Source organism: Opisthocomus hoazin, chromosome 10 (genome assembly GCF_030867145.1).
Source record: "Opisthocomus hoazin isolate bOpiHoa1 chromosome 10, bOpiHoa1.hap1, whole genome shotgun sequence".
NCBI classification, from domain to species: Eukaryota; Metazoa; Chordata; class Aves; order Opisthocomiformes; family Opisthocomidae; genus Opisthocomus; species Opisthocomus hoazin.
Window position 1 is genome coordinate 13,980,787 of NC_134423.1, and position 13,018 is coordinate 13,993,804.

Here is a 13,018-nt window from a genome sequence, read left to right on the forward strand (position 1 = left end):
CTGGCTCCGCTGCTTGGCGTGGTCACTGCTTGTAGGTTGTCCCAGCCCTCTGCCTCGGTTCCTGTCACTACCCCATCAGAGAGGAGGAGGAGGGTGTGAAGCCTTCGTGCCAGCTGCCTGCGCCCTCTGAACCTGGGCAGCTGGATGCTGTGGCACCGGAGATCATCCCACGAGCGCTGCTGTTTGCCCTGGGAGTTGTCTGCTGGCTCCTCGTGCTGCCTGTGGGATCTCAGAGATGCTGGGGATGGTGGGTCTGGATTCAACGTCCACCCATGTCGCTCCTCCTGTGGAAAACGCTTGCGGGCATTCCAGCTCCGAGTTGCCCAGGCTTGGCCTGAAGGTTATGGTATGGGAGCTGCTGTTTGGCGTGGCAGAGGGGGATGGGCTTCTGCTGTTTCCTTCCTCCTCTGGCTGTGTCCCCCCATCCACCAGCCGGTCCCTGTCCCTTGTGTCCTACCACTATGGTCCCAGTCAGACTCCTGGTGACTTGCCTGCATGTTTCTCTTCATGTGTCATGGAGGTCCTTCTCTCTTGGGTGGGTGTGCCTCAAGAGTGAGGGAAATGTCTGCGGTGCCCGCAGAACCTGAGCTGGAGAGGGACGGGTGGTGGCATCCCGAGGTCCTGGTGCCATGGGGAGAAGGAGGCAGGAGAGGACTTGGTCTTGGTGGCCAGGTGGGAGAGGCAGGACATTGAGGTTGCTTTGCCTGAGCTGCCTGCAGCTCCCTGGAGCATCTCCTGGAGGTGGAAGGGGTCAACTCTTGAGCAGCGCTTGTGGGACCAAGGTAGAGGAGATGCTCTTCCAGGCAGAAGGCAGGCGCATGGAGGAGGAGCACATGGTTACGGGGCGGACAGTGCCGTTCACAGAACATCACTGATGTCTCTGCTGCCCTGCCCTGCGCCTCACCGGCACGGCCTGGGCTTGGAGAAGCACCCAGTGAGGACGTGCTCAGCACCCAGCGCTTGCACCCAGGCTGGGCTCCACATGCCGCAGTCCTGGCGTTTCCAGCTCCTGCTCCTTATCCCAGGAGGGAGAAATGGCCGTGACAGAGGGGGATCTTGTGCCACCCCCATAGGATGAGGGGACAGGGAGGCTCACGTCATGGCCGTCACACCTAATGCCTGTCCAAATCCCCGTCTCGGGGCGCTGCTTCCCAGGACAGGTCCCCCACCTCGTACCTAAGCCAGGCTTTCAACACGAGCCCGGGATTTGGCTTCGTGTCAAACCAGATCCATCTCCGGTGCCCACCACCGCGAGAGCAGCAGCTGCTCCTTGTCACCTTCCTGTCCTCCCCGGTGTGTGCGGCTGACGGCAGCGCAGCGCCTGAAGGCTTTGTCCCCAGGGATCTCACTGGTCGTTGGTGAGAACCACGGGCTGCCGGGGGGCAACAGCCCCGGGCGGGCTGGGTCATGGGCACCGCTCACGGTGCTGGCAAAAAGCGCCATCGGAGCGATGTGGAGGTCGTTTCCAACAAAGCCGTGTTGTCCCGCAGCGGTTTTATTTTCCTCCTGTGTTAATTACATCATTTAATTTTTAATCATTAAAGTTTTGCCGGGGAAGGAGCAGGCTGGGGCACCAGCCCGTCCCTGCTTTGTTCCGTGTTCCCGGCAGAAGCTGGTTTCCCCACCCTCAGGAGCATCGTTCTTGCTCTGAACGTCCTGAAAATCAGCAGCAAAAGCCCAGAACACCTTTTACCCAACCCCTTAAAAAATGTGGGTAAAAACTGACCTGAGTCTGTTCATAGAGGTGGTCCTGGGCCCGCCGGCGTCGGGCGTGTCACGCGGGGACAGTTTCTCCTCTTCATCACCACGAGGAAGGATTTCTCCTCTTCCCCTCTGTTGGGCTAAATGGCCGCTCTTCTCATCCCTCTCTCTCCTCCGGTCCCTCCCGCCTGCCCCAACCCCAAAGCCGGAGAAACCGGGTGGCGGCACCCCAACCCCAGCCCCTCGCTGCCCCCCCGCCTCCTGCGCCGGGGCTCTGGGGGCAAGAAGCGGCGGGAGAAACCAGCGTCTGCTTCCGCCTCCTCCGGAAACCTCCGTCCGGCGCCGGAGACCTGTTCGGGGAGGGAAAATGACCGCGTGGGGCACGGCGTCGCGGGTTTTTGGGGTGGGTGCGGGTCCCCAGGGTGGTGACACCCTCCCGGGCGGTACCCTGCCCGCAAACCAGCCCGGGCTGTTCCGTGCCGCTTCCGACTCCGCTCCGGGCTTTGCCTGCCGCCCCTGCGCCCCGCTGCGGGTCCGGTCTCCGCGTTTTCCAGCCCCGGCGCCCCCTTTGTGCGGGCCGCCCCGCCCCGCGTCGCGCCGGGTTTTCCTCCCGGCCGGGGGCGGTGCTCTCCTCCCTCCCGCGCCGCGCTCCACCTTCCGGGTCTTGCGTCGCGCCCGCGCCACCCGGCTCCGGCTCCGGCTGCCGGGCGGGTTCCGGCTCCGGGCGGCCGCCTGCGCCCCGCCTCCCCCGCGGCCGAGCGGAACCGAGGGGAGCCGAGCGGAGCCGAGCGCCCGCCGCGCCCCGCCCCTCCCCGGCCCGCCCCGCCCCGCCCGGCGGAAAGCGGCGCGGCCTGCGCGGCCCAGAGGCGCTGGCGGCATGGCGGTCCCGGCGGCCGGCCCCTAGCTGCCGGCGGAGCGGCGCGGAGAGGCGGCCCCATGGAGGAGACCTAGGGCCGCCCGGCGACGGGAGTGGAGCCGGGTGAGTGTGGGCCCGGCGGGGTGGCGGCGCCTGGGGATCCCCAGCGGCCATTGGGCCCGGCTCGGTCCTCCCCCCCGCGGCCGTTGTGGCCCTGGTCCCCCGCCCGGTGGCCGTTGGGGCCCTCCCCCGCGGCCGTTGGCGCCGGGACCCCCCTCCCCGCCCGGTGCGGGCCCCCTCCCGTGGCCTGAGGCCGCCGGGACGAGCTGTGCCCCCCGCCGGGCTCCGCGATGTGTGCGGGGGGGGGCGGAGGGGGACCCCCATGTGCGGGGTCACAACCGGGGCTGGGGGGGGCGGTGGGTCCGGGGTGGTGGCAGGGGACGGCGGGGGTTTCCCCTGGGACGCCGCACCCCGGCCCTTTCGGGGTGCGGGGGGGTGCGGGACGGGCCGCGCACCCCTCGGGCGGGTTTTGGGCCGAGATAGTGGAAGGTTTAATTTTCCCGAGGACGTTTGTGGAGCCGGAGTTGGGGGGCAGGGGGCCGGGCTCCAGCACCCTCCCCCCTCCGCAGCGCTGCGGGAGCGCCCGCGGGTCCCACGCGTGACGGTGACCCTGCGTGGGGGGGGGGGTGGGGTGGTGGTGCGGGAAGGTCGCGGGTTCGAGTCCGCCCGGCGACGCCTGGCTCCCTCCGCCCCAGCACCCGCTCTAGGTCTCTGCTCCCCTGTGCCCTGAGCTGGGAGGCCCCGGCCCCGGGAGGAGGTGCTGGACGCACGCCCGCACCCAGGAGCTCGCGGGCACCCTGTCCCCCTGCTTCGTAAGAGTGGAGGGTGCCGGCGGCGGGGCCGCGGCGCGGGTGCTCGCAGCCTTCCTCGCCTGGACATCCTCAGGAAAGCCGATTTCCACGCTTTGTGCGGTGACTCCAGCGTCGGATCGTGCGGCACGTTTCTGGCTCTTTGTTGGCAGTACGCGGCCGCTTGCTGCTTGGAAAACCCGGCCCGTTCGGCTTATTGATTATCTCCCGACCGGGAATAATTTATCGTTTATCGTTCTGAAGCCGTTTCGGTCTCGAAACAAAACACCCGTGCCCTTTTTGTGCCCTCGTTCACCCCGCAGTGTTTTCTCCTCTCCCTGCGGGGCAGAGCTCGCCGGGGAAGGGAGATGTGCGCAGCGCCGGGAGCGCGGCCGTCGCGGTGGGGCGGAAGGAGAAGGATTTCACGTTCCACCTAAACCGACCACGCGCTCGGGACGAGGCCTCCGAGCCCGTCAGAGCCACCAGAGGAAATCAATTATCAAGCAATCTGTAATGATCTGTAATGGACTACGGCTGGGATGTGGGGGTGGGGTGGTGTTTTCCTTTTCCTTTTTTCCCAAGCTGGGCGCTTGGACTCGGTTTCCCGCGGAGGGTCTATGTGTTCCGAGGGTCGCCGTGAGGCTGGGGCGCGCGCGCACGTAGGTGCCTCTCAACACACGCGTTACCCCTCTGCGCGGGCCGAAAATGGGGTGATTTTTTCAGGGGGGGAGAAGCCGCTGTGAATAAGGGACGTCCGTCCGTCCGCAGCCCTGTGCCGCTGGCTGGGCGGCGACCACAGACGAGCTCTCTCCCTCTCGGCGTTGCAAGGTTGCTAAGTCCCCTCGCGCTCGCTGCGCCCAGCTTGTTGGCCATCAGCAGGCACAGTGTCTGCTGCTGCCGCCTCTGAAGCTTTTTCCCTTTAATGCGTTAGGCTGGCTAAAAACGTGCGTTTTTCGGGAAGAAAGGGCTGGCGAAGTCTAAAGGCGGTCGAGGGCTTCTCACGCTGTGTTGGAGCTACCTGACAGCTTGCATATCTTTATTATGTATGAGCAAGAAGGAATGGCCAGAGTTTGCTCCTTCTGGTTTATTCTCTTTGAGAGCCGGCCCGTGTTGAATCAAAATTTGCCTCCAGATCATATTTACAGGATCTTTTTAACTCTGTGAATTCAAGGCAACCAGAAATTAAAGAAAACCAGAAGCTGCCTCGTCTTTCTGGCACTTCCACGCCAGTGTCCCTGCCAAAGCCAAGTCGATGTCCGTGAGTCACATCGGCGCTGGGATCGCCCTCCTGGGGCTCAGCCACGAGAGGAGGGCGGCTGGGGACCAGAGCTGCGTGTCATGCCCGACGCTGTGCCTTGCTCGGCGTTTCCCGGGTGTGCGCTGCCTGAAGAGGGATCTTTCTCTGCTTGCTGGCAGAGGGAAGAGGAAGAACTGGGCTGTGTCGTGTTGCCCTCGACCTTGGATGGGCTGGGAGCGGGGATGCAGCTCGCTGCGGGGCTCTGATTCGGATTAGGGCCGCTGGCCGCTGATGCAACACTAGTCCCAGATGTAATGCGATAAGCCTCTTTGTCCCCTTTATCCGGAGTATTATGTAAATAAGATGGTATTTATGGTTCCAGGTACGCTGTCCCGGGGATGTGTGACGGCGTGCGCGTGCAGCTATGCCCTTTGAGCGTTGACGCTGCTGCTGCTGGCCAGCTTCCCCGGCTGGGGACAGGGAGATGCTCGCGGGGAGCACGTCACGCGCTGGCACCCTGCCGAAAGAAGGTGAGGCCGCAGGCGACCTTGCCAAGGGCTGGTGGCCATTTAACTGTGCCTGGTTGCTTGTAGGCAGTGACCGCGGCGAGCGGTCGTGCACGGGGGATGGGGTGGTTTCCCACCCAGTTCAAGGTGAGCTCCGTGTTCGTCTTGCTGCAGAATGTGGACCACTGTTTCCCCGGCCTCGGGGCTGTGAGAGTCACGGGTTCGTTCCCAAACCTGCCCTGTGTTTCCTCGCAGCTGATGGTTTGTAGAAGGGTTTTTTTGAGCTCCCAAATTCCCCCAAACACCTAGAGATGGCCTGGGCTGTCTGCAGTTCTCCCGTGACGCCTCTTCTGATGCTTCATGGTCACGGGTCATGTGCGTGTGGGCTCCCCAGGTATGGGGAGAGATGGTCCCTGCCCCATGCAGCTTGCCTGCTTATGTGGGAAAGTCTTAGTTGGGATGCACGAGCTGTGGTGGCAGTGGCTGGAGGGGGATGTTGCATGGGGATGCCTGACTCCCGCAGGGCTTTGGGGACGTAGGCGTGTGTTGAGGAGCCCATCTGGGTGCAAAGAGTTTTTTGTGAGATCAAGGGTGGGTAGATGAGCTGGCTCAGGGCACGCGGCTGCCCCGGAAGCTCATCGGTGGCCACATGTAGCTGCTGAACCGGAGCGTTGGCCACCCCAGCAGCCACTGGCCTGCTCCACGTCCCCCTGCCAGGTCGGCTCTGCTGAGGAAGGGGTGCTGCTTGGTTTCGGGGAAGGGAAGGAAAAAAGATCCCGCTGGGACATGGCTGCTCTTGCCACACAATTGTATTGAAACTGCGCTTTCCTGCTAACGAGGGTCAGTGCCTTGTGGTGTGACGTGGTTTCAGAGGAAGGAATAAGGTTTTGCTCTGACGGTCCTGTAGTAAAGAAAATAGGGGACGGCTGCCTGTCTGGGAAGCTTGCGCTGGGGCTCTAGTTGCTTGTGTAATTTCTTTCTTTTTTTTTTTTTTTTTTAATTTATAGAATTTCTTTAAAGGAACCACCTATTTCACTCCTGGGTTGTGGTGAAAAATGAATTTTCAAGATGAAACCAAGAGGTTGTTTTGCTTTTGCAGCTCGGCGTCCTTCACGTGCACAGAAATTTTTGACGTAGCTGCCTAAGCGTCAGCTCAGATGTTGTGCGAGAGGAGAGGGTGTGTAGAGAGAGGGTATAAAAGGATGCAAGTGCATTTTTCTGAGTGAGTCTCAGAATCACAGAATGGTCGGGGTTGGAAGGGACCTCTGCGGGTCACCCAGTCCAACCCCCTGCCGAAGCAGGGTCACCCAGAGCGGGCTGCACAGGACCTTGTCCAGGCGGGGCTTGAATATCTCCAGAGAAGGAGACTCCACAACCTTCCTGGGCAGCCTGTGCCAGTGCTCTGTCACCCTCAGAGTGAAGAAGTTGCGCCTCATGTTCAGGTGGAACTTCCTCTGCTTCAGTTTGTGCCCGTTGCCCCTTGTCCTGTTACTGGGCACCACTGGAAAGAGTCTGGCCCCATCCTCCTGACACCCACCCTGCAGATATTTGTAGGCGTTTCTAAGGTCCCCTCTCAGCCTTCTCTTCTCCAGGCTGAACAAGCCCAGCTCCCTCAGCCTCTCCTCGTAGGAGAGATGCTCCAGTCCCCTCACCATCCTCGTAACCCTCCGCTGGACTCTCTCCAGTAGCTCCTCATCTCTCTTGAACTGGGGATCCCAGAACTGGATGCAGTACTGCAGATGGGGCCTCACCAGGGCAGAGCAGAGGGGAAGGAGAACCTCCCTCGACCTGCTGGCCACACTCCTCTTGATGCACCCCAGGATCCCATTGGCCTTCTTGGCAGCCAGGGCACGCTGCTGGCTAAGCTGAATAAGGGTGATTTCAGGAGAGTCTTGGTACTTTGTATTTAAACATTAAATGCTTGACTTCTACAATTCATTTGCTTGTTTGTGGAGTAAGGAAAAGGAAAGGTAACGTTGTCCCTCTATGCCGCTCCTTCCCCAAGCACATCATGGGCACAGAAAGGTTCTGCGGCATCGGATTTTCCTTCCAAGCCGTTCCTGGGCCCACTCGGCCGCTCTTCGGACAGCGGAAGGGTGAGACTTTCGTGCAGTGCTGCATCATGTGTGACTTCTTGTCTCGTTGCATGGCTGCGCTGATTTATTGATAACCAAACAAGGCAGTTTTCAGAACGGTGTTAATAAGTTTGCTGAGCCCGTCTGAAGGAACGGAGCTTTTATGGCTTCAGCGAGTCTACGGATTTGGCTCGGAGTTATCCCGGTGCTTCTCCGAGGGGAGAAGGGGTGGCTCCGGAGGAGTCTGCTTTGCAGCTTTTAAAGGAGTGAAAATGAGGTGTGTAATGACTTAGCTAACGTTAACCGCCATGGATTCAATTGGAGAGGTAGAGTCTTGCTAATCTCTGGGGGAATTACTGCTCCTTCCCCAGGGATTCAGGAGCTGATGCCACACGGTGAGATTTCTTGTCCTGAAGGTCTCCTGGTTTTTTTTGGGGGGGGTTTCATGTCTGATCTGTACCTCCCCTCTGTACCTATCGCCACAAGTAATTAAAAGTGAGCTACGACTACCAAAATAAGCCAAGTACGCTTTGATGCATGGTTCTTGCTGGTTTTTATTGTATTCCTTTACATGCTGGCTAATTCACAAAATTCGGCAATTTGCGATGGGTCATTAGCGTGAATTAGGAACTTTCTGATGTATATCGTAGCTTTGCAAATGTGCTTTATTAATCTGTGAAATACACCTATTTATTATCCCTCTCGGGGGGGGGGGGGAAGGGTGGTGGTGGGGATTTCTTGGCGTGGCGCTTGCTCTGCCTGCGTTAGTCCCTGTCTGCATGCGCCTTCCCTCCTCCTTGACTTCACAGCCTGGTTGGTTTTTCCCAAAGCGTTCCCAGGCTGATGGCTTGACAGCAAGAGAGATCGCAGCCGCGCTCACGGGCCTCTGCTGCCAGTGAAGCCTTAGCTCGTGTAGCCAAGGTGTCCTCGCTGGTTACTGGATGAAGGGTATTAAAGGCATCAGAAGGTGAAGTGGTGGCTGCTTCAGTTTTGGAGCGGCGGGGAGATGTTCGTCCTCTTCTGAAGCCTGGGAAAAGGCCAAGGCCGCCTGCATGCTCTTCTAGAAGAAAAAATAAAGCCCAGAAGCTCTCCCTTCTCTGGGAGCGAGCGAGCGACTGTCTGTCCGTCCTCTCCAAACCACGCCACTGCGCGCCCGTCTCCCATTGAGGCGGGGCTGTGGCATCCCACCGCTCAGCTGGGATCACTCCGGCGCTCTTTCTTCGGGTGGGAAAGACAGAAACGAGGAGTTGGCTGCGGCACGGAGCCCTCCCTGCCTCTGCCAGTGCAGTCAGTGGTCTCCCTTTCCTGCTGTACCTCCGTGGAGGGCGATCCTCGTTGCGAACCCGGGTGGCTGCAGCCGTGGGAGCCCCAGCTCGGGACGGGGACCGCCACGGGGATGCCAGGGTGGCCTCGCCGCCTCCAAAGCCTGTAAGGGAAGGGTACAAATGGCTGGTTCGGAGGCGCCCGCTCTGCTCCCAGCAGCACGTTTGGCTGCTGCCAAACCCGTGGGTGCCTTCCTGCAACCCTGCTGATGGCGCTGGGCGAGCGAGGAGAGGAGGGCGAGCTCCTTTTTTCCGGCGCCTGCTCCAGCAGTTATTTATGCCTGTTGGTTGTCTCTTGGTCTTTGCCTGCTCTTCTTTCTTCCCATCTCCGTGACTGATGCTTCGGGGATCTTTCCTGGTCACATCCGTCTTGCTGCTTCCTCTCGCTGCCAACTTTCTCGGGCTGCTGGCGGTCTTCCAGCCTGCACGGAACTTTATCTGAAGTTTGTAAGCCTTGGTGGTTATTTTCGTGTGCTCTCTACCCCCTTCTAGGTTGCGTGTGAGGACAGGCCACTGATTCAGATCTCTTTAAGCCTCGCGTAAATCAGTTCGCTTCTGTGCTGGAGTTATCGATGGTGTAACCGGACCGGTTTTAAATCCGCGTGGCTGCTCCGCTTTCCCGGTGGAGACCAGCGCTCTGCTCGAAGGAGACTCAGCCCCCGGGTTCATCCCGTATGTCCCTATGGGAAGCATCGCAATGCGGAGCTCGGTGCCAAACAAATTTGCTCAGATGTCCTGTTTTGAGTGTTTAATGTTATTTTTGGCACCAGCCAGCGGCGGCACGGCTGGCTGGGTTCAACAAGAATGGGCTTTGCGGAGGTAGGAGAGCACCGGGGCCGTGTCTGGTGCTGCCAGCAGCGCCTCTGATGAGCCGTAGCACGCCGGTTTGTCTCGCTTAGACTCACCTGAAGTGCTTCCCAGTTAATCCTGGCCAGTTATTGCTCATAGGGTTGCTTTTTGCTTCTGCCACTGGGTAGCTGCCAGCGGTCTCTGTGTCAGCCTTCGACAGCGAAACCCTGCTCCCGCGGCGCTGCCGGTGACGCTGTGACGCCCGGGGGCTGCAGGGCGAGGAGGGGGTGCTGGTCGTGGGTGAAGGTGGGCTATCATGCTGGTTGCTGTTAAACCATCGCATGTGGGCCTGGGCACGGCGATTACACGGTGGTGTCCTCCAGCGTGCAGACACGATGGTGAGGGGTGAATCCCTGTTCGGTGTCGCTAATTCAGGAGAGATCTGAGAGCTGAGCTTGCAGGAAGGAAGCTGGCTCTGCTTTTTTACCCACCAAGCACTTTATCTCCCACGCATCTGGGTTTTTCTGCTCTTCTTCCCCAGTACAGCCGAATGCTAAGAGCACTGAGCGCCAGTTTATGTTTATGGATGTGGGTCTGAGCTCTGGGGTTGCTGAGAAAGCTCTTGGCTGTTTTCAGCTGTCAGAGATTTTGGAGTCTGCCAGGTCGTGCTTGCTGGAAGAAGCCTAGCCCAGCATTTTTGGACGAGCAGGCTGTGGCCAGGCAGTGTCCAGAGGAAGAGCCAAGCCTGCGCCTTGCTGCTAGCTGCTCATCCCCACGCCGGAGGCAGAGGCTCGGGGAGGGGACGTGCCTCACACGGGACGGTGCCGTGAGAGTTGTTACGAAGGACTGGCATGGCTGTTGTCTACCCTAGGTGTGCTTGATGCTCCTCTAGTCCGTGCTGCTGCTTCATCCCGCTGCTGTGACCCCTCCTGCAAACCTGGCTCCTGCCCGGGAGGAGGTCCGTCAGCTCTGCATGGGAGGGCTGTGCAGGCAGGCGAGTCCCTGGACTTCAAGGGCAGCTACAAAGAGGATAGAGGCTCTCCAAGGAGCCACGTGGAGAACTCGAGGGGCAACGGATTGAAGTTGCACCAGGAGAGGTTTCACCTTGACATAAGAAAACAAATATTTTGCAGGGAGAACAATCATTGACTGAAAAAACCTTCTCGGGGACATGGTAGAGTCCACATCGCTGGAGGTTTTCAAGATGCAGCTGGATGGGGTGGTAGATAATCTCGTCTGGGCTCTCTTTCCCATGGAAGGTTGGACCAGGTGACCTTTCAAGGTCCTTTCCACCTTGGTCTGCTCTACAGTTCTATGATATGGGTTGTGTTGATGCATACTACGTTCCCGCTTGTGTGTAGCGATGGTGCTTGCTCAGCTTCCCACCAGAGAAGTGACTCCAGCGGCACGGTTCAGTGGAGAGCAAGTGGGAGTACCAAGAAGGTGATGTTTGACTGCTTGTCCTTCACAGGAACAAAATGAAGCAACGTTTTGTGTCTATGTGTGGGTCTGTACGTATTGGTGTGCCTCCTGCTTGAGCTGAGGACCACGTGCTTGAATGATGTTTCTCTTGCCATTAGTTTTCTTGAAGTAGGAAGCTCTGGACTTTGCTGTGTGTTGGCGGAGGAAATCTGAGTCATGTTTTGTTCAGTACAGAAGTAGGTAGCTTGAAAAAAATGCCAGGATTGAGAGACATCAAAATCAAATAATTGTAAATCTGAAGAACTGCGGGCTCTCGAGGGATGAACAATCAAAAAATTGGGACTTTGGTGGTGACATTTCCAAGAGTGATGGGAGGATTAAAGAGGAACTTGTTCCAGTTTTCCCCGTTTAGCAATACAAAGGAAGGCCTGAAACATTTCTCCTGTTTTGTTTGCCTCCTGTTTGTGTGCCTGGTGTATTGGTGACGTGTTTGGCTTGCTGGGAGCTGAGGGGAGGAGGGGGGTCTGCCCAGGGTGGCTTTGCTGTAGAGCCGTGTTCAAGAGCACTGGGTTTTTCAGCGCTTGATCAAGTGTTTCCTCGATGCCTATTTGGCGTCAGAGTTGAAGAAGTGTCAATAAGAAGCAAACGCTGAGTTCTGGCTAATCTGATGAAGTGTTTTCTCAGCCAGGCTGAGATCTGGCACCTCATGCCGTTGTCTTGTATCTGCAGTTTCGCTGGGCCGCTTTGTGTGCCGTAGTCACGTTGATCATTACCGTAAAGGTCGTGAGCAGATGGGGTGGGCACAAGGTGGAGTTTTGATCCGAGCTGCATCTTTTGACCCACAATGACTGTGAAGTTGACACTTGAGCGTGTGTCTGGTAGCAGGTGGGCGTTGTGACGGATGAATCTCCTGAGCTTTGCTCCGGGTGGAGTGATTGCCTGGCCACCGCTACGCCCAAGAGGTCTTTGCTCGCCTCTGCCGACTTCCTCCGTCTCCAGCTTCTTCCAGTGACCTCGTCCATCCTGCTTTTGTAATGCCTGGACTCAAATATTTCGGGCTTTTCTCCAGAACGCTGACAAATGACTCATGACTCAAGCGCTGCCCTGTGTCAGGTTCATCTCCAGTGTCAAGGCTCAGCCTACAGAAACTTGGAGTCCTGGCAGAAGTTTCTTGACAGCTGGCCGGGCGCTCCAGCTGCAGTGCATGCTGGAAGATGTAGTCTTGGCGGGGTGCACCTCCATATTAAAAAAAAGAAGGGTGGCTCCATTTTATTCAAATTGGGTTCAGCCTTCTCCCTCCTGGCAGCTCGCCGGCCCAGAGACCCACCGAAGTTCTCCCCGTGCCTTGTGCGAGCGAGGAGGCGGGAGCGCGGCTGCTCCATTCAAAGCCGTGCCGGATGCCACATTGAACAGCTCGTTTTGAAGCCCTGCGCTTCGGCGTCTCTGGCGACAGCTTGGGCTCCTGCCAGGTGAAGGTGGTGGAGGGGTCCTGCCCGGGCTGGGTGGCAGATCGGGAGGGGGTCGTGGTAAATCTCCTTTGTCTGCTATGGCTTGGCTGGTGTACAGGGGAGAGCAAGCCCTCCTCCCCTGCCCGATTTCTTCAGCTGAGCGCAGCAAGTGAGTGAGGAAGCTCCTTTGTGCAGATTTCGCCGGCTCCTCTTGTGCGTGCCAGCTGGCTCGCCTTCAACATTTCTCTTTTTTTCTCTCTCTTTTTTTATATTTTCCCCCCTCCCCCATCTCTGGGGAGAGGGGGCGGGGAGAGACGGGAACATCTTAACAAGAAATCTGCAGAAAAGGCATGGGAGCTACTTCACAAAACATCCAACCCAAACAAGCCCAGCTGGGGGATGACAAACGTGGTGGTCGGAGCCGAGCGGGGGCTGAGCGCGGTGGCTCGGGAGAGGCCGGCGCGTTTCCCCCCACCGCCGCCCCGAGTTTCTTTAGTCGTAAAAGGAAACAAAAAGGGATCTTGTGCGGAGGCAGCGTGTGGGGAGGGCTGCAGGCTGGCCACCAGAGGTGGGAGGAAGGGCCTCGCCACCACGGCCCCTCATGCCGGAGCGGGGCTGGGGGCTTGCGGGGAGCCCAGCGGGGTCTCAGCAAGCTGGGGGGGCCGGCGTCTCTCCATGGGTGCTCGCCTTGCGTCTCCCTCCCTCCGGGGAGGAGTGGAGGGGTCTGTTTGCTCTCCAGGGTCGCTCCCGGCCGGGGCAAGCGTCTCGCCGAAACCTTCCGCTCGCTCCCTGCCAGAGGAAACGCCGCGTCCTG

At 59.1% G+C, this 13,018-nt stretch overlaps 1 protein-coding gene across 4 annotated transcripts in view; it reads left to right on the top strand.

Moving 5' to 3' along the window:
- The first annotated feature begins 2,531 nt into the window (after positions 1–2,531).
- The window catches only part of ZNF609 (zinc finger protein 609), a 73,810-nt gene continuing 63,323 nt past the window's right edge, over positions 2,532–13,018 (top strand). For all 4 annotated transcript variants that reach the window (XM_075431737.1, XM_075431736.1, XM_075431734.1 and 1 more), the window contains exon 1: positions 2,532–2,680. The gene's annotated coding sequence lies outside the window, so the exon portion shown is untranslated. The remainder of the gene's footprint in view (positions 2,681–13,018) is intronic.